The 22,186-nt window shown below is 37.1% G+C and overlaps 1 protein-coding gene across 12 annotated transcripts in view; it reads left to right on the plus strand.

The window, feature by feature from the left end:
- Positions 1–22,186, plus strand: part of CDH18 (cadherin 18) — a 522,886-nt gene that overhangs the window by 279,780 nt on the left and 220,920 nt on the right. For 2 of the 12 annotated variants that reach the window (XM_048311408.1, XM_048311417.1), the window contains exon 1: positions 1,804–1,996. The exons of 8 other annotated variants lie outside the window; for them this stretch is intronic. The gene's annotated coding sequence lies outside the window, so the exon portion shown is untranslated. Of the gene's footprint in view, positions 1–1,803; positions 1,997–2,194; positions 2,365–22,186 lie in introns of those variants that run through there. 2 more of the 12 variants (XM_048311381.1, XM_048311399.1) reach the window with 1 other exon arrangement.

Raw genomic sequence — 22,186 nt, forward strand, 5'->3', positions numbered from 1 at the left:
TTTTATAAATATATATATAGAGAAGAATTATATATAATATAATATAAATATATATAATATAAAGAATTGCAGATTTTCACCTTCTAAATGCCTTTCTGGAGCATCAAGACTTCCCTCTGCTTGTCAAACATCCTATTGCAGTAACAAATGAGTTGATGACTTATGCTCTGAGTAACTGGTGAATATTCATAATTCCATTTTATTAAATGGAAATTAGTGAGAAAAGAGCTTAAAAAGAAAATGTTTTGTTTTCAACTGTATCCCTGGGTTGTTACACCTAAGCAGCATTTCATCCAAGGGTAGGTAGGCTGAAAGGCAACCCTATATTTCATCTCTTCCATTTTATGCACTGAGGATTGTTTGACATGAATTTGTTTTCATGTGAAATTGTCTGGACTTTAAGAGAATGAAAGGAAACATGTATCTTTTCATTCCTTTTTTCCCTCATTTTTCCCCCTCCATGTTACTAATGCAACTACCTCCCTGGAAAGGGGATTAAATATTTGCTTCTGCCATAGTGCAGTAAAATAGTGAAAGCATCTGGATAAAAGCAGCCCATCCCCCAGATCATGAGATCTGAATCTGAAGCTATGCACAACCTAACAGAAGTTGCATGAGAGAGAACATTCTGAAGACTGTGTATTAAAACATTGATTCATGTGTTCTGCAGTTGCAAGCCAGAGGACGTAGAAAGAGCAAACTGAAATGGCTTCCATTTCATTCCCTCCAAGAGCTTACACCCCCCAAATTCAAACAACTAGCTGCTTCTTGCATTCAATTCCCTATCCTGCTAGCAAAATCATTTTTAATGTGTATTGCTGGGCAGCTCAGAGTGATTTTGTTTGAAAAGTTCTCAAAATCCAGCAGTCCAAGTGATCTCAGTGAGCAGTGTTGTTCTTTCCTTATAATCTGGTGTAACAGCTTCTCTTCTGGTTATGTTAAATTGTAGAACCACTCTTTTCAGCTCTCCTTTTCAAATCTAGATCATTTGTATATGGGGTACCTATCATTTGTACTTCAGATGCTGCTTCTGACCCATAATACATTATAAAAAATAGGCAGGAGCTTTCTTTTCTTTCATCTTGTCATTTCCTGCCGGAGCTTTGGGACTCAAGCACGCTCTGGTTTCATGGCTCACTCCAGGGTACATGTCCTGCTGGCTGGAAGCAAGGTTCCTTTGCACCAGCAGGGAATGTGCAAGGGCTTTCACTTGTATGTTAATTACATTTTTAATACGCTGCCTTAGCAGGTTGGATAAGCAGAGTCTGACACGGTTGCCCCATTCCTGAAACCCTGAATCAGGAGAATGCCATTAATCTTAATTCCGAATAAGGTGTGTTTGGAGTTAAAATGTTATACAAGGTCCAGATTTTTGAATTACTTTTGCATCACCCAGCCTGTCTTGATCCAGACCAGCCTGAAATGGCACAAATTATCCACCAACTTACAGTCACTGGTGTAGTGATATGAATATAGGGGTGTTAGAGGGCAGGAAATCTTTAAAGGAGTAGGGCTGATCTGGCAGGGGACAGGTTGTTAATGTGACACCTGTGCCCCACCAGGATTGGAAGGAGACGTTAAAGGGCATCATTCAGTCTGAATCTTACAGCCACCGCCGGACCATGTGGACGGCTGATGAACGAGCCGGGCAGTGGAATGTTTAGCAGGCTGTGACGACTTTGCACAGAAATAGGAAAATTTATCGCCGGCTTACCACAGCAGTGCCGTACTGCCCGCTTTCGGTGGCGCGCCCCTTCTGTGCACTCCCGCCCCGCTCGGCAGCCCAGCCCTCCCGGCCCCCGGCCCCCCTTCCCGGCACCGAATTTAGGGGCTCGCTGTCACCAAGCTGGAGCCGTCCTTCTTCTGCACCTCAAGCACCAAAAGGGGGGTTTCGCAGCCGCCGCGCAGTTGCCGGACAAGGATATTCCTGTGCCCGAACGCACCGGTTATATCGGTACGGGAGGACGGATGGATAGATGGATGGATGCATGGATCGGTATGTAGATGGATGAATCGCGCATCTGTCCGAGCGCCGGGGCTACCCCTGCTCTGCCATTGCGCGCAGGAGGCTGCGTGCGGCCCCGAGTGCTGGAGCCGGGGAAAACAAGGCGGGGAGGGGAGAAGGACGGGGGCGGGCGGACGGGCGCGGAGCGGGGCGGGGGCGGGCGGCGGCGCGGCCAATCGCCCGGGCTGCCGGCGCTGCAGGAGCGGCAGCGCGGGGCTCAGGGCTCCGAGGGATGCGGAGCCGGGGCCGGGTACCTCTCTGAGGACGGCGAGCAGCTGTGCCGCCAGCACCGCGAAAAGTCCCCATTTGCTTCTTATAAATTAAAGTGCCTTGTCACCAGTTAGGGCAAGTCAGCCAAGGTAAGGCTTAAATAAAATGACACTTTAATATGTGACAACATGGATATTTCTGGACAGCGGTGCCGCTAACACAGCCTTCTGAGTAGCGCAAAATATTTTGTGCAATAATGCTATCGTAGTGGGTGCACAACCTGTAATTTGTCTGTGTTAAAGTTGCCGCTTGCACGTAAGCCTTACCCTTGTGGTGCTGTAGAAACGTGTTTGCTTATCCGAGGCAGTTGCAAAGGGACCTGCAAAATACAGGCTTAGAAAGGCAGCGGCGCTCTGTGTATGTGTTTGTGTGTGACCGTGCTCGTAATACCTACAGTTCTGCTCCTTAACTTATGGGGATAATGTGCAGATGCGTTTTGATGGTGACGGCAGGCAGATTCTTCAGCTCGACTCGCCTATGTGAGCCTTTTTTTACCATAAAAACGCGTGCCATGTTGAACTATATGTGAAGAACATTAAGGTTGGTATTTGAATAGCAATTTCAGGGGTTTGGGTCGGTCCCGTCCCCCCCCCCCCCCCCCCTTGTTTGTAATATTATATGTGATAACTGAGGATTGAAATTGCAGCAACAGAAGACCTCCTGCAGATTTACCTTTAGCTGCTTGTTAAAGCTTATGCAGTCACCTAACTTTACTTTGTGTAAAGGGCACTGTAAATAATGCACAGGCAGAAATAAATCTTCTCTTGATTTCCTCCTAGCCCACCCCAATAGTACATTTCCTAATGAACAAAAACTGTTATGTGCCTTTAGTTCACACCACATTTTGACTGATTGAACTGTCAGTGGTCTGGAACTGGGTGCTTTGGCAAGCAAGGAGTTCCTCAGGATGACTGCCCTAGTGTGTATCTTTGAAAACAACATAGTCCTGAACCTGTGTGTGTATGTGTGTTTCTGTGAGAGTCTGTTTTGTGTACATGAGTGACAAGATACAAGGAGGACAGGGTACAGAAGCCAATGAAATGTGGCAAACATAGATGTCTGCATGTATTTCTCTGACTGGATTTCTGTAAAGCAGTATCAGCATTTCTTATATTTTAATGTAGTTTATCATTCAGATTAGGGTTTGGGATAAATTCAATTTCACGTGCATCAATGCCCCATTAGTTTTTCACAGTCAAAAGAAATACAATGGAAAATACAGGTAAAATTATGACTTCAGTTAACACAGGTGAAAAAATCACTTCAAGGTACAGAATTTATTTTTCATTCCGAGACACTAAGCATAGCTCCTTCATTTCCAAGTCTTTACTTCTATGCTGCAGTCAACCATACACAGTTGTGTGAAAACACTGAAGCCTTCCTTCTGCATAAATTATCTTTCTACTGAATAATAGTAAATGTTTGTTTTCAGGGCAAATATAAAATTAATTTAAAAGTTTGGCACATGCTTGGCATTTTGCCTAACTGTAAAGGTAAGAAGATTGATTTAGAGAAACAACCAAAAGGCTTCCCTAACCTACTTCACTGCCTTTAACAGAATATTTCATTTCATACTTTTGTGAAGAAGATATAGTATGGTATAGTTACCTAATGTAAATTAAGGTGTGGCTCTTTTTTTTTTTATGTATACCTATGGAAAAAGTGTAATACTCTTCTTTTGTAGTTAAAGTTACTAATCATCCTACTTAAAGACTACAATAAATAATTTTTTTCATTTCTCCTTAGAAAATGTCAATCAAACAGAAAACAAACAAACAATCCAACCAAAAACCCCACAAAACAAATCAAGGAAACAACCAAACCAACCCATTTACTATTACCTACTTTTTTAAAAAATGTCAGGAGAAGTAGTGTGTCAGGCAGCACTTTACTTTAAACAGGAGCAAATCCAGTGCACAAGCGTGGCTTAGGGGGCACTGTGCTGCTGACTGAACCATTTACAGATGAGATTCAAAACTAAATGCCTTCCACTTGCAGGTATTGAAGATCCTAGAAGACTTTCTAGGATAAGATTGCTGACTCTTCTATTAGGACAAAATACCAGTCAAAGTTTTTATACTTTGCACAGTTTAATTCCTCAAGTAGCTTAATTTGAGAGCATTGTTCTTCACTACCTACATTAAAAATGTTGTTTAGTGTTTTTGTCCTGCAATGCAGAGACTGTAACTCAGCCACTTCGTTGGTGCATGCTGTGCTAATTCATGGTAGTAGTTCTGGTGAGCATATGCAAAGTTATAAAACAACTGGGGATAAATGTCTTCAACATCCAAAATTAGTGTATGAGGGTGCATGTGTGCACGCCAGAGAAGCACAGTTGTTGCTGCACCAGTACTGACATTCCTGTGGTGCGTAAAATTTACATAATACCCTTCAGGGAATAATCTGTACTTAAAAGTGACTATATATATATTTTTTTTAATAATTTTGTCTCTGAACTCTTAAACATTTAAGATGTGAGCTCTAAACATTAAAGATATGAGGAATTGAACTATTAGTTCTCAATATGGTTGTTTGGAAGATTTCAACCTTTATCTCTGGCTGATAAATGAAATTTGAAAGGTATGAAAAATTCTGTTAACCATAGCTCCTGCTCATGGTTAAGAGCTGCAGTTCTGTTAATACAATTAGTGCTAAAAATTATCAGTCTTATCAGATTAATAAAACCAGCTAAATACCAGTGAGTCATCTGTTCCAAGTGGATGAACATGAGCTCCTGTTTGGACAGCTAACAGCTAGTTAGCCCTGGCAGACCTGTCCTGCAAAGGGGCCTAAGATAAACCAACCATCAAGACACCATGGGGCACAGTTTCTTTGTTTATAGGCAATGCAAAAAAGGGTGACCACTGACATGGCAGGCAGGGGATAAAATACATAGTAAAACCCACCCAACACCACAAAGGGACTGTATTTATAGAAGAGATTCTAACCATCTTCTCCTAGAGGGAAACGATACATGCGTGAAGGTCATAAGAAGAAACTCCATATGAAAACCCCAGCGTAGCCTACAAAGGTTTATATAATCCAGCATGTATATCTAACTAGCCTTAATTATAGTAGAAAACTTATTTTACATGGTCAATAGTGCTGTAGTTTAAATAGTATGTGTATAGTCTGGTGATAAATCAGGGTGAAGTGCTTACACTTCATCATATACTTGATGGGCAGTCTTGGAAACGTCCCTGAAGCGCTCTGTAACTTCATGTATGACATGAGCATTGCACAATAATAATAGAATGAATATTGCATGATACTGTTTAAAAGAAATGCTGAAGAACCTAATACTGAAGTGTTACTGTCCCCATTACTCTATTCTTCAGTTTTGAATTATACACAATTTTGCTATTCATTTCCAGCAAACGAAGCTACATGGAATTTGGAAATTCAAAGAATGGAAGTGTAATTTTTAAGAAGCTTCTGAACTGAGAGCTAAAAAAATCATGTATCATATAAGGGAGAACAAAGATTGGCAGGATAAGATTTTTTTTCTTCCCAGATCAGGTTTTATCAGAAAAACAGTTCATACTGAAATGTTTTAAAAGATGCTTTTAATAATGTACCATTACTTTTTTTCTTTTTTCTTTTTTTTTTTTCTGACTGGTTTTTATATTCACAAGAAGAATCAACAGGATTTAAAAGAAGCCAGTTTGGGATTTGAAAGGAGTAAATAAGACAAATCTCCTATTTAGGGGTTGTTTTTATGTGGAGGAAGTTGCTGTTTCAGGTTTGTTTTGTTTTTTTTTTTTTTTATAAATCATGTCTTTGTGGATTGAACATAACCAGAATAACATAGTCATGTAGCTTTATAAGTAATTGAAAAGCAACTTGGTAGCATTTGCACATCTGCAGTCCTTATATAATGAAAATACATTCAGCGGTTGCTTGAGGCCTGGAAGAAATGCAGTTTTGCTTTATGGCAATTGTCATTTTTATTTTTGTGGAATTAGTTCAAACTTGGGCAGAGTTAAAGCTGGGTTTATTATCACAGAATAGACAAAGCATTTTTTTACAATTACAGACTTTTCTCCCCACTCCTTATGAAATTGCTTGCTTCTTTTAAGCAAACCTTCTTGAAAAAGGGAATATATTTAGGTCACAGACATATTATTCCATTCTCACTTCACCTTACCTAGATTTCGATATAATTTATCCGGTGCTTACATGGACAAATTTCAAGGCTGTTTATGAAGTGTGGTGTAAAAATACCCAAGCTAGCTGAGGTATCAGCTGCATTTCTACCATAGGACTGTGGTGATCTGTGACACTTTTGTTCTTTGTAGTACTGCACAGACTAATGTAATATTGAACCCTGAAATTGCTCTGCAAAAGATATCAGCCACATTGTCTTGACTTAACAGATGGGATGAGTGAGGCAATAGGACCATCAGGCTTTTCCTTAGGAGAGTGTTGGATGGAGAAGTGGGAACTGCCATTTCCTCATTCAGGTCCTCTCTTAGATGGGGACAGTGAACTGGGCACTTGCAAATCAGATATCTTCAAGTTTTTCATGTACTTCAGTTGCTTGAACCGTTCTTGGAGAAATCTGTCTCTCCTTGGTAGTGATATAGAAGTACACACTTCAATATATGTGGTTAAATACTTCGTAGCGCGTCTTCTCCCTGTGCAGTATTCCTGTTGAAAACAACCAACTCTTTATTTGGTTGACTCCTGGTTTTGGCATTTCCAGGTGTATCATAGAATCATGAAATGGTTTGGATTGAAAGGGACCTTTAAAGAACATCTAATCCAACCTGCTCTGCTCTGCCACAGGCATAGTCATCTTTCACCAGACCAGGTTGCTCAAAGCCTTGAACACTGCCAGAGATGGGACATCCACACTTTCTATGGGCAGCCTGTTTCAGTATCTCCATCATGAACTGTATTGTTTTATAATTAATTGCCATTAAGCCCTCAGAGCACAGTTGTTGGTATATATATGGTATGCGTACACATACACACATATTCTTTGAGACGGTACAAAGAAATTAATAGTAACTTTTTTTAAAAAAAGTTACAATGTTTGGAACTCTTAAAAGCATGTAAAAATTACTAGTAACATTGTTTGGCACTAGACTTAGCAATTTTTTGACCAAAGTCATCTTATGTTCACAGATGGGAATGTGCATTTTCCTAATTATATTAAATTATTTATTTGAATTCTATGATCAGTCAACCAAATCAGTAATATATTGTTATAAAAGTTATACATTTGGATTTGAATACTGTCTACTTTACATCTTGCTCTTGCTGGGCGGTGGGAAAGCTGTGAAGGAAAATCTTTTGGTTCAAGAGATATGATTGCTTTCATTTTCAATTATTATACTTTGCCCAGAGAAAATAATCTTGTTTTGTCTTTTACTTGTGAACAAAATTTATATATTGGGCCATTGTTTGAAGGATGTTTTAGCATGTTACTTCATATTGGGGTGAAATTTCTCAGGCTTGTATTCGGTCAAACTTTCAGTCATGTTCTGCTGTTGATGATATGACAATAGATAGAATAAGTAATTTTTTAAAATAGCAGCATGAATACAATCTCTATAATTGCAGGGCAAGCATTTGAGGTATTCAGAGCCAGGTTTGAGACTGCCTCAGTGTATCCTGTCCTATGTGTAAGGTACAAGTGTTCCTTCAGTAGAGAACCTTCCTATAATTAGTGAAAAATTTAGTAGTTTAGCAATTGTCTCAGGCCAATAATGCTGCTATTAATTTTCAGGGTGTTGGAGTGCGTATGCATGTGTTTGTGCATATTTGAAGGAAAACAGTTGCTAAAAGGGAGCTAGTTCCTTTAGTTTGTTCAATAGCGAGAAAGATTTCAATTGACTGTAAAAAGGTATTTTTAACACTGATGTATTGTATTAGCACCTGGGAAGTGCTGACTGTTCTAAATGTAAAATCTTAGCTTTCAGGAGAGGTGAAATAAAACTAGGGCATATAAACAGCATTTTAGCATGTTAGCCATTAACTGCTCATGGCAACTGCCAGTGTTTAAAAATAAAAGGGAAACTCATTTCTGTCTGGATTACAGTCCTCAATCACTATTTCTTGTATGTTTTACATTTGGTCTTTCAATAAATAATAAGCTTCCTTACTGGAGTAATAAAATCAAGAGAAAAGTTACGCCTCATTTATTACATGCAATTTCCACACATTTTGCTGATGAAGAAAATTTGTTATATATTTGCTGTCCATTAAAGCATGAGTTCTTGCATTCATATTAGGGAATTTGAGCTCAGAGTTATTATCTTGACTACTCAGCCTAGAGAGATCTTAAATATTTTTCTATTTGTATGAGGGAAGGTATAAAATAATCAGTTCATTTAGCATTGTATGTTAAGTTGGGTTTTTGTATTTTTTTTTTTAAGTTATGAACCATCTAAGAAACTTCTTCTAGAAAACTGGTGAAGTATAATGATCATTCTTATATTCATTCATTTTCAATGAATGCACAACTAACACTTTGAATCCGGTGCAGCTTTGTACTAGGAACCCTTCTAAGTGGTTTTGGGAAATATCAAAACAACCAGCAAGCTAATATGTTTTCAAGTGGCAGTCAACATTTCTAGCTGGTTGAGCTTCTTTCAGTGTCAGGTAGACTGCCAGAGTATTCACAGTTACAGTTGATCCATACAAGGTCTAGCATTTCCTAAACTGGATTTATTTGTTATCTTGTGTATTCTCAGGGCAGCTATCCAAGGCATACAGTTCCTTGTGCATTAACACAGTGGGTGCACCAGAATTGTCCCAAGCAGCAGCAGATAGTTACTGATCCTGCAGCAGATGTGACCTGCTGCCACAAGTCTCTTCAAGCAGCAGGTACCTCTTCCCAGGTGTTTAGCAGGCACGTTATGGGCATGTAGACTGTGCACAGCTCTTAGATACGGAGTGGGTCCCCAGAGCTGACTGAGTGCTGTGGTTCATTCCCCAGCTTGCTGCTGGGACATAAATGCTTTGACTTGACAGTGCATGTCACTTGTGTGCTATAAATTGGACAGTAAGTTTCGAGGGCTTAGGAGGAATGATCATGTTACATGAATATTTTTCTGGAGGAGGCCTTTACATTTCTCAGATACTACTCAAACTGCATCCTTCTGATACCAACCATGTTTTAAACTATAATGGAAAAACATAATGTTGGAGACCTCTTGCTCTGTTAAGTAGGAGTTAGTAGATGGATATGTATTACCAGAGAATCGATCCTCGGAGAACATAGCGGAGCTTATGGAGAATGTATGCAAAAATTATTCAGCCAACATGTGGCTGCTTTTCTCTAGAACTTGGGGGTTTTATTTCCTGAGTTAATTTTCTGCTGGATTAGAGAGCTATGTCATTTTATAGGAAGGTTTGTCACATTCTAGATCTAAAGCAGAGAAAGTTGGGGAACCAACAGGGGGGATGAAGGGAAAGAAAACTAGGGCAGCATTTTTTTTATGATCTTTCTTTAGCCATTAGGCAGATGAATGGAAAAGATGACCAGAGGGATGTTCCTTTGTAAGGACCTTTGATATGTAGCCTAGATGAAAACCTATTCAGGAGGTTCATAAATACCTCTCAAGGAAAGCCAGAAGGAAGACAGTTGACTATGTAGCCTTGCATTGTGACTTGAAGGCTAATGAACTTGAGCTCTTTCAGACTAAATAGGTCAGGTGATGGCTGATTTCCTAAAGCTATTAATGCCTACTGTGCTACTGAAGCCAGTTTGGCTTATGTTACATTATGGTAATGTGTTTGCTATGCTATGTCATATCAATATACTTATAAGTTTTCTAATTCTGAACTGAGACAGGAGATGTCCCCATTTATGTTTGTTTGGGATTTTTTGGATATTTTTATAATGAAAAAGAGGTATAATATTCTTGAAATGCAGTGAGTTTCCTCCACAGGACCATGGTGTGATAATTTTACTCATTATATTATAATGAGCACTTGCTGTATTTATTGTGGAGCTTAATATATTTTAATTACTGTTGTGACTCCCCTGCAGAGCAAAACTTAAGCGTGTCTCCACATACATGGTTCACTTAAATGAATTTCTTACAAGTTTTGGCACTTGTGAGCACATACTTATTTGCAATATACAGCTGTAATTTTGCTTTTAAAAGCAGGGTATTTCTTAACTTTGCTGAAATCCCAAAACATGGATGCTTGTATATTTAGCATTCATATTTTATACCAGGTGAAAGATGAGTGGTTTCATTAAAACACTCTTGTATTAAAGGGCAGCTTGTAAATTTTTTGTTTGGGATTGTGGTGTATTCATTAAAATTATAGCTCATGAATTAATGTCATTTGGTACTCGACCCCCCCTCCAAATCTGCACCTTTTAGATTCAGGTTTATATTTTTTGAAAAATATTAGTCAATATTTAAGTAGGTTTATTGAATCTGCAAGCTAATTAGAGGAACTCTAATACAGAATTGGTTTTTGTCTTCTGAAGATTGTCAACATTCTGGCAACAACACTGTATTCAGAAAAATGAGAACAGGGAAAGGAATGTCATATGAATTGACTTGTAGGCAAGGTCTTTAGCCTGTCAGTCTATGTAGTCAATCTTTGTAAATTGCTGGTGATCTTACTGTGACACCAAAGATTTTTATAATGACATTTCTGCAATGTCCACATGCAGTGTTAGCCCTGAAGGAAACAGTTTGCTCCTCTCTGTGCTTTCATGATGTTGCCAGAAAAGTCAGATTCAAAATGAGGTAACTGCCAATTCAGAAAACCACTTCATATTTTTAAGTCTCAATGTTGATAAAACAGTATTTTTCAAACAAAGTTGTTTATCTTTTGCAAAACCTGAAGGCCAGCTTCATTTTCTTTTTCTAAAAACTGCAGTATTAGTAAATTCAAACTGATAGATAACTCTTTAATCAAATCATTCTGTTCTTTTCTGTACTCTTTCTCTACTGTGTCACTTTTATTTGAACATCTTTTACCACCACCAGAGACTTGCAAACAGGAATTTACTGAATTTATGAGTACACAGCAATTATTTATTTTCTGATAGAAGCAGTAGATAGGTAACCGACTCCCAGGCAGAATGTTATAATGCCTGACTACTCCAACATGGGGTCCTACGGAGTCCCTGAACACCAGACAGCTACCACTCAGGTAGGTAATTGTGAACCTCCATGGCATCTGCAGATGGGGCAATTGTTATTCCCTCTGAGTCCTTGCCTTGCCAGTTCCCCACTTTTTCCCTTACACCTTTACACTTTTTTATGACTTTTTCATTACTGCCAACTCTGTATTTTCACTCCTGTCTTTATGTTAGCTGTAGCTACATTAAAGGTCCAAGTTCTTTTGCTCCATTTTTGTAGAGTTCTGACATGAGAGAACATCATATTTGGAACAAAGTTGGACTTAGAATAATTGCAGAAACAAGGAACTTCCAATGGATAGTTTAAATAAAATTTGGCCTCATCCCTGCTATAACTGTGAATGTACACTGTCTGCAGGAAATGGTAGCTTATGGACTGCATGTAATTACTGGCCTGTGAAGCTCCTGTCTCCTATGTATCTCATGCCAGTAAAAGGATGTGCTGTGTACCTGATGTGCAATTCTGCTGACCAATTTTAGCAATTGATTAAAAAGGGCAGAAAGCAAAAGACAGAAGAGATGAAATAATGAATTCAATAAGGAAATAAAAGTATGTCATTTAAGAAAGAGATTGAAACCTTTTTTTTAGCATATGATACAAGAAAAGAAGGCATGACTAAACCTGTTTTTTGCTCCTCTTGAAGTATTGTTCCAGATTATTGTAGGAAAGGTGTCAATTAGAGTCAGCTCCTTTATGCCTTCTTATCTTTTTCTTTTCACAAGAAGATGTAGTTAGTTTTACAGGTTGCCACATAATGAAGTTGATTTTTTCCCCCTCAAGAAGCTATTTATGCAGTAGATATCTTACTCCTAAAGAGGATTACAGGCTTAGACCAAATAATCAGGGTTTGTAAATACTTTTTATGATATTATAAGCAAAATACTATCTATTGAAAATTATACCTATCTTCTGCTTAATTTTGGCTCACCAGGGCAAAATATATTTGCATATTGAGCTGGCTCTCAACCTTGAGATATACTGAGATCCTCAGCCAAGAGCCTCAGCTTTTTATTGACATTTCTACTTAACAGCACAGAAAGAACTTCTGCAATGGAGGTGGATTCTGTTGGTATTAACCTTCCCATCATAGAGCCCAAAGGGCTTCTGCACAGCTGCCATGATTATTGTAGCCTGGATAAAGTGCACCAAAAATTTGTATTCAGGAAGCAGGTCCTTGCAACAAGGTTGACATGAGGACTTATTCAAAAGCCTTCTTCAGATGTTTGTATCTCATTTTTGGATGTAGGATACAACTCTTGTCCTATCTGCAACAGCTGTAACAGTAGTGCTGGAATAAACTTTACAGATTTAGGAAACTGTTTCTCCATCCAGTTGCTACTGTCTGCTTTTTATGATAAGGAGGTTTCTTCTTGCTATAGGGACTAAATAAATTTTGCATGTCAAATCTTTACGTAAACTGGGGGAAAGAGCCCTACTAACCTGACTAACTTTTCAACATTTGAAATAGATTAATGTTTTTTCCACATAGTATTTCTTATAGCATAGCCCAGTTGAAATTCATCAGTTTGGTGTGGGGGTTTTTTGGGTGGTGTGTAGTTTTTTTCTTTGTTTGGTTTTTTTGCCTTCTCTCTGTACAATTTGCCTTAAAATGATGGGTCTTTTTATATGTGTTACATGTTACCATGCAGGTATTTCCTTTGTCTTTGACTCTGTTCCTTGTTGCATAAACACATCCATTAATTTTTATTTGGTTACTCTGCAAGTTGTAAATAGCTATAACAAATACACCATTCGCGGGTGTAACACCTCAAAAATATTGCTATTGAGTAGATTCCCAAAGGCCCTGTGAGACTGGTATCTTAACATTTATTCAGTCTGATCTTCTACAGTTTGCACTTTTTCAGTTCAAAAGACCACATAATTCTGTACTGCCTACAGGCATGAGAGATTGGTTTTTCTCACAAGCAAAATGAATAGGTATTTTCAGCTCCCTCCATTTTGTTTAAAGTTTGTCTTTGAAAGCTTAGGATGATGAATTTGAGATTTCCTTTCAGGCACATGCTTATTTCTTTCCATCACTTATATTTTAAGGTTATACTTTTCACTCCTTATTATTCAAGTGCAGTAGAGGTTTATTGAACTCTTCCTTGTCAGATAGTACAGACAGACTGCAGTACTTCTCCTTTTGAAGACCTTTTTACACCTAAAGTGGCTTGTGGTATCTTTGATGTTGCCTAATTGGAAACTCAGAAGTGAAAAAATAAATAACTGAATGAAGAGATGATCAGCAGACCTAAGGTTGTACATAATCTAATTTTGCTTTCAATCATTCTTTTATTCTTATTCCTTACAGTCAGGTAACCCTCTAATACTATTGCTTTATTTATTTCTATCATCCATTCCTCCATTTGAGTCTCTCAATTATTTGTCTCCCACACATCGAACAGAAGCTCCTGAATTTGCATTTGTCTTCATGGTCCCTCTGAATCCATCTCAAACCTTCTAACTGGCCTTCTTTTTAATGACTTGTCTTTCTTCAACAGTTATTTTTTCCTGTCTCATCTACTTCTCTCTCCTAGTTTAGGCTTAAGTTTCTTAGGACAGGAGTATCTCTCTTAAAATTCTCTAAAAATACACTTCACACAGACAGCTCAGCAGAAGTCTTGCATCTGATTTGGGATTACCCAGTGCAGTGATGCAGCCTGGCTGCCAACAGTCACATGTAAGAGCATGTGGGGATCTGGTGGGCCATGAATTATGGGTGAAAAGTCCCCTTACAGCAAGGAAGGCTTCCTGGTGGCCAGGCACAGAACCAGGGTTGGGGCACGGAAATCTCCTCTTCCATTGCAGTGGCACAGCTGTGCCAATTTTGCAGTGCTCCAAAACAAGAAGGAGGTCAACAAAATATAGTGATGAGTGGGAGGCATTGAGGTTCTGGAGGATGTATTGCCAGGAGACAAGAGAAAGGGCACTGTAGGGAGCTGGTTGCAGCAGTAGAGGAGTCACAGCCAGGCTCCCCTGGGAGGTGCACAGCAACAGAGCAGGGGACAGTGACCACAAGTGTCACGGAAGGAGACTCCTGTTGGATTTAAAGAGGTAGATTTTCACAGGGAACAAGGTTAAGCACTGGGATAAGTTGCTTAATGAGAGACCTCCAGCCCTAGAGGTTTTTAAAACTCATCTGGACATGGCCCAAAAGCAACCCAATAAAACTTAGAAGGTAGCGATGCCTTTGGGAGGAATCTGGACTTTCTGGATCTCCAAAAGTCCTTTCCACCTACATTTTTACTCTTATTGCTCACTCTGCAGTCCTATTTGCAGTAAGTGTTGACTTTATCATTTGCTATTTTTTAGAAATAGCAATCTGTAGAATTCTGTGGAGCTATCTGGCGATTTCACAGGGACAAATTAAGTTCTAAGTCTTCAGCACTATATTTTGCTGACTTGGGAATGTATTGCATCTATTAAGTGCTCATTTCTAGTCACTTTGGATGTGAACATCCACTTCAAACTTCAGTAATTGGAGAAAACAGGTTAGAGAGACAGAGCCATTTTTAAAGGATACTTTTTTATGTGCATTGATTACTAAATCAAGTACCCTTCTTCCAAAAAATATATAGTTTGAGCGAGATAAGAGTATTTGTGGAGAGGTAAGAGCATAAGTGAATGGAAATTTCAAGACTGGGAGCACAAGAAGGATAAGTAACTTGTTTGTCATAATGACAAGAGCAGAATTGATTTATAGGGTTTCACATCTTTAAGGCCAAAGCAAAAGATGAACCTTTGAAGGTGAAACAAAATATTTATGCCATTTTGTGGTAAGATACAGAAAAAAGAGTGATGACCAGGAGGACCAAAGACTTGTTTGGGACTAGAATACTATCTGAAGGAAAGAAGTTTAAGCTCATGAAAAAAATTGCTCAGAAGGACAACAGATCATTCTAGAAAATAATGATGACAGAAATATTCTTTGTGTGCTTAGAATATTTCCTTAGTTTCTAAGATAACCCTCTTGCTTAGTAGAGCAGAATTAAAGTCCTTCTTCTGATTTCTCTGAGTTTAGAATTAGTTTTTCCCCTCAAGCACCATGCCAGTACAATTAAGAGCGTTAATTTACAGCATGGCCTGGCAGAAGATACTAATCTGTAGTGCTTTTGTTAGTGTGTTGGGGCCTAGCTGGCATTAAGCATAAGGACGCATCAACCACCCTAAAGGACCAACTCTTTCTTCATTTCTGTATATGTTTAATAATTTCCTAATTTTCACTGCAGCTTTTGATAATGCTAAAGAAATGTTACATGTGTAGTGCATTGTGCAAGCTTTGGAGGAATCTCAAGCAACCTTATTATTATCTCTCCCCAGCATATGCTAAATAGTGTGGAGAAAATAGGTCTCTTGCAGATGGACACAAAAAACAATGCAGACATTGCATTAAGAAAAATACCGTCTTTGTAACTCTTTATGATCTTTTACAAAGAGAATAACACCATGTTATATGTTTTTCTGCTTTAGGTTCTGCAGGAGTGTGTTTTTGAAACAAAAATATTTTTTATTACTCTGCTAAGTTGATTTTATCCTTTAGTTTTAATGCATTAGATTTTTTTATCTTGAATGTGTGACCTATTAATGGGCAAGGTGCAGCTCAGTATCAGCTTAGTGAGAGTCCTCTCCGTTCTGATTTGCATGGACTACTGTATTTCATCTTCTCTCAAATACTATTGAATGTATTAGGTGGTACCTGATAGAACCATAATTGAGTTCAACTGCCAGTTCTGCCCAGCTACTTCAAAATAAATGTTTCTATTTCTTGGAAGCAGTACATATAGTATATAATTTTTGCTGTTGTAATGCCTCTTAGAAACACATAACTTCTTTTCTACTTTTTTGAATGAAAAAGGTAATTTAGACTTTTTTTTTTCATCCCAGCATAGAAATCAGAGTGTGTTCTATCCAGACAGAAATTATAAAAGTAAAGACTTCACTCTTGCCTTTTCTTTCTTTTCCATGGAAGTAGTGTGTCATCTTTTTGAATTTATTACAGACTGCTGACCATGGAGAAAGAAAACATGGCATCTCTCTGGTGTTAATTAATAACTGACTGTCTTTTATCAAACTTGAAGGGTTAAAAATACTGAGTTAACATCACAGTAACATTGCTTTGCAAGTGTCTTTGATATTCGCATCTAAAATTTATGGTCTCTTGTACAGAACCAGGACTACAAACAACTCCTAATCCAGTTTCTGGAAAGTTGCTATGTTAAATGAATATTTCTAATGCTATCTCAGTAAGATCTCCTTTTTCGTTTCTAGCTTTTTGACTTAACTCACTGTCAGCCAAAAAGAAAGCTAGTAACAACTGTGCGGTTCTAGAAGTGTGAAAAGATGTCTGGAAAACTAGCAAAATATGTCATAGATTTGATGATAAAAATATTTCTTTCTAGATTTCTTTTTTTGCTTTTTATCTTACTGTGATTGGACCCAAATGAAAGTTTTCTTCCTTGTAACATTGTATTTTTATCCCATGAGCAAGGGGGTAGTTATGCCTCAATATGAGATTAGGGTTTTTTTAAATAAATTTAGAGAACTGAGGAATGAACCCTGCTTAATGAACAGGTCTCCCAAAAATTAACTCTGAAGATAATGAGCCAGAAATTTTGCTGATTAATGCTGGATGTAACATTGGTGAAGTCAAAACAGCTGTACAGAATGTAACTTGGAAATAGCTTGTGAATATGTGCAGAGTCTCTCTCTTTTTTTTTTTAGTTCGTTCCAATACTTCCTAGTGTTACCTGAAATTCTGCATTATTGCTTTCAAAAGTCATTGTGTCTGTAGGTCACAGTGCAGTTGATATAATTTTCTTTGAGTCTAAAGATTTATTTATTTTTTCTCTTCAAAAAATTTCTAGTCAAATATTACCCTGGAAGTTATGAGGCATTTGTCATGGTTGCTTCCAATGCTGTTGTGGCAGCAATATGGTTAAATGTTCTTTGGCATGTCTTTCAGAAATGCAGGCTTACTTTGGAAGATAAAAGGGGTTATAAACCTAGGTGGACATATGCTTGCTTGTAAGTGTCTGTGTGGCTATCTGTGCTCATATGAAGGCTGATTTTTTGATAAACTATCACAAAAAAAAATGTGGAGAGACACGGGTGCTGCACTGTCTTTATCTCACCATATTATTGGTATTTTTAATAATTATAAGAATCCTTTAAATTACATTCACTAAATTTGTATGCATAGTTGGGTCTAGAGCTGACCCATGAAATAATGAAAAAGCTTTTGTAGCTAGATGTACCAGTCTAGTTATTAAAGGTAAGGGAAAAAAGGTTATGGCCTAAAAAAGTGCACTTTTGAGAGACTGTTAAACTTTAATTTCTTTTAACAGGAGGTACACGTAGCTGGTTGAAGCTGATAAAATCATAGGAGATTTCTTTTCTGGCTCAGATCTGTTTTATGCCTTAGTTAGCTATAGCAATGCTTATCTTTGTCCTCAGTTTACACTTTTTCAGAACACAAATATTTTACAACTACTGTAATCACAGAAATTTTATTGTACAGGTCAAGTTTAGTTTCCTACCAGAGATCTAAGAGATATCCTTTATAAAAGTGGTTACTGATCATACTTGTCTAGTGTTACGGACTTACTAAAAATCGTAAAGAGAGAAAGATCTAGGCATTGATCTCTACTTTCACGGATTCTTAACTTTATGTAGTGTGTCTAATTCTTTTCCAGTGGTGGAATAACTCAGTCTGTAATTCTGGACATCCAGATAAACCTCCAAAGAATCAGAATTGGGTAACCTGCTGGCGAGTAGGTGACAAAGGCTAAAAGAGCATCTAAGACTCAATGTTGTAGCTTCTTTCCTTACAATATATGTGACATAGTTGACATGAAATGGAAAGGTTCAGTTGTTAGATCTATAAAAATACCCACAAAGCATGACCAAGATAAAAGACACACAGAGTGGAAGGTCATATTTTCTTCTCAAATGGATGGTTCCTTGACTACAGGTGGTTTAGCAACTAAAACTTGTGAAAAAAATATGGGGTTTTTTTAATCTTTCTTTTTTTTTCCTCCAAGAGGGATCTTTTTGTTGCTATATCTTTAGAAGAAAGACTTTTCATTTCCTTTTCTATTATCACAAGTCCTGAAGTGGCTGATTATTATTGTAGGATAACCTTGTCTAACAGAGTGACATCTGAAGAGGTGAAACAATGCTTAAAGGAATGCCAAAGAGTGAAAAATGTCAAGATGTCAAGCATATCTTCTGGATAGGTTAGAAGCTATTTTCAAGAGTATATATTGAAAGGGAAAGAAATTAGGTCCGTTGGATCTAATTCCAAAATACAAATGCTAGTTTGGCTGTGAAAACTAGCAGTGCTCCACAGAGACAGGGTTTTGTCTGAGAAACACAACCAGCGATGTAACAAGAGCCTAAAGTAAGTCAGCTGTAGTTCAGATTTAGCCTTGTCATATAGAGGTTAATACTTTTTTCTTTTACAAGGATGATATTTATAATTAGTTTTATTGTTACTTGTTTTATTGTTTGTTCATTTTGTTGTGTTTTGGTTTTATTTGAAAAAGTAAAACCAAAAAAGAAGAAACTGGATCTGTCGAGTGTGTTGCCCTGGGTCAGGATTGCAGATTACCACAAGTAGGGACCTCTCCAGAGCTTTCAAAAGTAAAAGGCTTCATGCAGACTGCTGTCAGAATTTGCATGAAAACATTAGCAGGAGAAAAAAAATCTTCCAGTGATTGTTAAGAGGCTACCTAAATATGCACAAAACATGCAACAACTTGTGTGAGAATTCAGGATGCAGGAAGAAGCTTTTACATTTCTGTAGAAGCTTTGAACATTTAAACAAATATCCACTTCCATAGTCTTAATTTTTTGGTCAAAGTGGACAAGAAAAAAGGAATGTGAGTCACTATATTAGGACATAGGTTGTCTTGGGTACATTTATCTAGTCTTGTGAAATAGGATATTTTGAAGAAAAACAAATGTCTTGATTATGGTTAGCACTGAAGGAAATTCAAACTCCCCAAATTCTCTTAATGCTGTGTAAGGAGCAAAAAAGAGAAGTATGTCTCAAAATATGAAAGAAACTAATATTATTGAAATTTTTTCTTGGTTAGGTCATTAGTATATTATGCATTATACTGTGTCAGTAAGAGCAGCAAAGTAATCAAAAAAAGGAAAGGAGAAAAATGAGCCTTGGTGTATTCTCTCACTGCTGCATAAAAGTAATTTAATACATGGAAGAATTTTTTTGCAATATTTTAAATTCAGCGATTATCTCAGGGTTTGGTTGCAATATATTTCTGATTTATTTTTGTTTTATCATAAATACCCTATGTCAGAGGGAATAAAATTTTGGTATGACATTGTAGTATTTTAGCTAAAGTGTTAAGAGTAGGCCTTAGCACTTGCTCTGCAAGGCACTTCCAGGGAAAAAGTATGATTTACTTTCTCATAACTATGTTAAATACTTCTTGTGTTTAACAAAAGTAAAACTACAAAAAAATCCCCCAAAAGCCTCTTAATCGTTAAAAAAAAATTAAAAGGAATTAATATTTTATATTAGTGATAAATGATATGATTACACATTTCACTATTATAAGGTTAATTCTTCATTTAAATATCTCCTCCTTTATTTTGCTGGTTAGTCACACCACTGCATTAATAGAAATGTGTTAGAAAGAATCTAGAACTGGGATATGTAGCCCAACCATTTGATTACTTTTTTCAAAAGTTTTCAAGCCATATTTTTTAATAACTAACACCCACCACTGTTTTAAAAATTTAGAAAATTTCTCATTAGGATAATAAAGAAGGATAATTTAATACTAAATGTGTTAGATACATCTAAATAAGGGATTTACCTTTTATTATAGAATGCAACATTTTGATTTGCAAATCAGAGGTGCATTTAATGTCATAGCTATATTGTCAGTAGATCTTAACTTATGGGTTAATAAAGACTGATTTTGAATTATGTTGGCTGTGGACATTCTTACAGATTTTTTATTTCTACAGATTTTTTTCCATTTTATGAAAGGAAGGATAAAACTGCTGGAGATATATGTATATTTCAGATGACCCTGAGATACAGGAGGCAAGCACCTAGCTCAGCACTCTAAGCTGTTGGTGTCATGCAGCTGTGATGCAATTCAGTAGCATATGTCAGCACTTCCGTAATCTTCTGTGGTGTTTGTTCATTGTATGGTTTTACTCCATCACATAAATGAACAGAAATTGGAAAGAAAAGCAGCCAGCATTTATATAATTAAGTTATTCAGATGCTGATACATACTACTGTGAATTGTGATGGTTTATGATGTTTTCTACCTCTCTGCTTGAACGCAGGTCATAAATACGGTTCTTTTGAATTACATGATATATAGCTAAAGACAGACTTTTCAAAGTGCACCTTGGTTTCATTTTCCAAGTTATATCATGAGATGATTTACTAGTTGACATTTGGAAAGGACATTTGTCTATCTAAATTCAATCTGTTGCCTTCTAACCACTTATGTGGTCTGCTAGTACATTCTCAGCTAACTTGTAGAACACATTAACAGTTTCACAATTGACTATGTCTTGTCGAAAGTGCAATGATATATCTGAAACCTGTTTTTATTAAAAGTTACAAATAGTATGTTTTTGGGTTTAGATAAATGGCAAGGAAAAAAAAGTGTATTTTAATGTACCAGCTAAGATCAGAACTTTGTGCTTTGAGGCCAGTTTGTGCAAAATGATGCAGTCATATATCTAATGTTCAAAGTAATCTCTGTTAATCACTCTACCTTTTTTAATATGTTTTTGCTTCTGAAGCTCATTTTATTATGTCTTAAAACTTCTATTTTTTCAATAAAAATTGCATTCTTCTCATTGCCCAATTATATGTTGTCAGCAAGGTCTTTTACTTACTACTGATTAGGATAGCATAGATCTTCTCAGCCCCATTGATTGATGGTGATGAAGAACAATCTACTCTGTGTATATATGATCTATTTTCCATATATATAAAGCATATCTTTTTTTGGTAAATACCATATGGAAAGGTGTTGACACTTCATGTCATCCTTTATCTGTTTTTGTCACAAGATGGTGTCTGAGATGCAGTGTTTGTGTACACATAAAAGGACAGAAAATCAGCACATAACTTGCACTACTCTGATAATTCAGCAAGTGGCTTTTGTGCAAGTGTGGGTATAAGTGGTAACCTAAGTAAGTTGTCTGTTTTACTTGATTAATTCTTTTTCCCTACCAAAGAAGAAAACCTGGTCATGTTTGAAGTGGCTTTATAATAAAACTGCAGAAACATAAAACTTTAATTATAGATTCACATGCTTGAAAGCGTAGTTATGGCAATTATGTGGATTTTTTTTTATCCCTCCTGTCTAGTAAAACTGTAATTGAAAAACAAGGAGTATGTTCATGATCAGAAATGTCTGAGATGGTTAGATTTATCCAGTTCAACAGCAAAACATTTGTATAGAATCTTGAGTCAACTTCTGAACCTCTTGTCTTTTTTGACTGGTACCATAAAAAGAGTGTTAAATTATGTCAACAGCCACATGGAATTTCATATATGGAAATGTCAATTTACAGAGTCATATTTAGGCTAAAAAAAAGTTTGTTTAGTCACAAAATACCTCAGACATATCTAGCCGCAATTCTCACCATCTTCACTGTTCACCCACTTTATTTTAAATGTTGTTCTTTTTTTTGTATCACTTACTCTGACTGCCCAAACTATAGATCAGATTTTATAGTTACCTGATCAAAATGAAATCTAGGTCTTCTTCTAGAGAAGTAGGAGTAG

This window comes from Corvus hawaiiensis, chromosome 1, assembly GCF_020740725.1.
Source record: "Corvus hawaiiensis isolate bCorHaw1 chromosome 1, bCorHaw1.pri.cur, whole genome shotgun sequence".
Taxonomy (NCBI): Eukaryota; Metazoa; Chordata; class Aves; order Passeriformes; family Corvidae; genus Corvus; species Corvus hawaiiensis.